The 2,933-nt window shown below is 39.1% G+C and overlaps 1 non-coding gene across 1 annotated transcript; it reads left to right on the forward strand.

The window, feature by feature from the left end:
• The first annotated feature begins 626 nt into the window (after positions 1 to 626).
• LOC144306295 (U6 spliceosomal RNA) lies at positions 627 to 730 on the forward strand. The gene has a single exon (XR_013373367.1). It is a non-coding gene; the product is annotated as a U6 spliceosomal RNA (small nuclear RNA).
• The last annotated feature ends 2,203 nt before the right edge of the window (positions 731 to 2,933 follow it).

Consider the following 2,933-nt stretch of genomic DNA (forward strand, 5'->3'; position numbering starts at 1 on the left):
ACAAATGACAAGAGAACAGAGTGAAGTCACTAGCTCACTAGGATATACTTAGAAAATCAGCTGAAGTCTGCAAGCATTTTTGCAAATAACATTAAGCAGGAATAAGAAGGTGTTTGCCTTCTAGAACAGTTCCAGGAGGATGGATTTATATGACTTGTTTTAACAATCAGTAAAGTGACATTTACTTAACTTTTACACCTTACAAAGCACTTTCACATCTATTTTTGCATTTGAGCCTCCCTCCCGTGAGATAGATAGAGAAGGTAAGATAAGACTTGCCTCGTCATCACCATCATAAGAAATGACCTATATTAAACTCTTGCATCCCAGGCAAAAGGGGATGTTTTGACCCTATCTCTTTAATCCAATAAATACTTTGGGTCACAGGGAAAAATAAAGTTTCATGAAAATAATAGCTGTGAAAGAAAGCTCACCATAGTAGTAGTTAAAATGGACAGAATTTGACAAGGATAAAAACCTGATGACTGCAATGAATCTCACAGTAAAATGTACATGGAAAAAGTTGATCTGGCACATAATCATTTCAGTAAAATAAAAACGAGAATAGAAAAAATTGGAAATAGTTTCCTTGCATAAAAATTTGATCAAAATAATTAAATAGATTAGTGTTCGCTTCAGCAGCACGTGTACTAAAATTTGAATAATACAGGGATTAGCATCGCCCCTGCGCAAGGATAACACGTAAATTCATGAAGCATTCCATAATTTTTTGAACTATGGGAGAAAAACTGAGGGTTGCTGGCGAGGGGAGGTGGCTGGGAGGATACTGGGTGATGGGCATTAAGGAGAGCACTTGATGTAATGAACACTGGGTGTTATATGTAACTGAGGAATCACTATACTTTAGCTCTGAAATGAATAGTGCACTCTGTTAATTGATTTTAAATTAAAAAAATTAAATAATGACTATTGTTTAAATGGGCATATTCATAAATACAGAGTTCAAAATGGCAGGTTAAAATCATGCATCTGATTCAAGTTGGAGAATAAAAAACAAGAAAGAGGGGCACCTGGGTGCCTCAGTCAGTTAAGCAGTTAAGGTTAAGTGTCTGCCTTCAGCTCAGGTCATGATCCCACAGTCCCAGTCCCTGAATTGAGCACCACATCAGGCTCCCTGTTCAGTGGAGAGGTTGCTTCTCCTCCCTCTGCCACTTTCCCTGTTTGTGCTCTCTCTCTTTGTCAAATAAATAAATAAAATCTTTGAAAAAAAAATTAAAAACAAAAAGAACATGGTGGACTCAAATTGACTTTCTTTTTTTTTTTTTTTTCAAATTGGCTTTATTAACTTGATTTTTAGAATCCTGCCTGCCTTCTTATTCAACATGACTCATGTTAGGTAAGTCTCAGTTGGGCTCTTTCTTTATCTGTAAAATGAGAAGTGTAATGTGGTGGATTAAATGAGATAATGTGAATAAAGTAGTTAGTATAGTAATGGCACAAGTGAAGTGTATTCTGACCCTGCCTTTTCCAAGAATTTATTGTATCCTTCCAGTATGCCAGGCCAGGATCTTTAAAAGTAGGTCTCCTAGTCACTAAACCAAGTTACTTCATCTGTAAGTACATTTCTTATACTTGACAAAATACCCAAAGCAGATCTTTGATGAAACTACAACAGAGCTTCACCTCTGTCTACACATTTTATTTTTTTTTTAAAGATTTATTTTTATTTATTTATGAGAGAGAGAGAGAGAGAGAATGAGAGGCAGAGGGAGAAGCAGGCTTCATGCTGGGATCCCGACGTGGGACTCGATCCCGTGATTCCAGGATCGTGCCCTGGGCCAAAGGCAGGTGCAAAACCGCTGAACCACCCAGGGATCCCCTGTCTACATATTTTAAAATAACAATCTTAGGGCAGCCCCGGTGACTCAGCAGTTTAGCGCCTCCTTCAGCCCAGGGCATGATCCTGGAGACCCGGGATCCACGTCCTGCGTGGAGCCTGATTCTCCCTCTGCTTGTGTCTCTGCCTCTCTCTCTGTGTGTGTGTCTCTCATGAATAAATAAATAAAATCTTTTTTTAAAAATAGAAATTTTATTTATTCATTTATTTTAAATAGAAATTTTAATTTAGAAAATATTGTCCAGGGATCCCTGGGTGACGCAGCGGTTTGGCGCCTGCCTTTGGCCCAGGGCGCGATCCTGGAGACCTGGGATCAAATCCCACGTCGGGCTCCCGGTGCATGGAGCCTGCTTCTCCCTCTGCCTGTGTCTCTGCCTCTCTCTCTCTCTCTCTCTCTCTCTCTCTCTGTGTGTGTGTGACTATCATAAATAAATAAAAATTTAAAAAAAGAAAAGAAAAAAAAGAAAATATTGTCCAACCAACTACTGGGGTATAGAGTAAATTTTAAATTTTTTTTTATTTTTTTTTATTTTTTTTTATTTGTGATAGTCACAGAGAGAGAGAGAGAATGAGGCAGAGACACAGGCAGAGGGAGAAGCAGGCTCCATGCACCGGGAGCCCGACGTGGGATTCGATCCCGGGTCTCCAGAATCGCGCCCTGGGCCAAAGGCAGGCGCCAAACCAATGTGCCACCCAGGGATCCCTAGAGTAAATTTTAAATGCCCAGGTGGCTCAGTTGCTTAAGCATCAGACTCTTAATCTCAGCTCAGGTCTTGATCTCAGGGTCTTGAGTTCAAGCTTCAAGTTGGGCTCCACGCGGGTGTGGAACCTACTGAAAAAATATACTCCAGGTTATTTAGAAAATATAAAAATAAAAATACCTCTTTCTAACAAAATGTTTGATGCATAAATAGCTATTTAGTTTGACTTATCCACCCCAAAATTGGTTTATCTCTTCTCAAGAAAGAAAACATGGTCAATTAAGTAATGATATTCTTGGTTTCACTGACAATATGAGGTAGGGAATACTGGGAAACCATTCAGCCTATCAGTCTTATCATATGGAAAATAGACA

The sequence above is a fragment of the Canis aureus genome, chromosome 36 (genome assembly GCF_053574225.1).
Source record: "Canis aureus isolate CA01 chromosome 36, VMU_Caureus_v.1.0, whole genome shotgun sequence".
Lineage (NCBI taxonomy): Eukaryota > Metazoa > Chordata > Mammalia > Carnivora > Canidae > Canis > Canis aureus.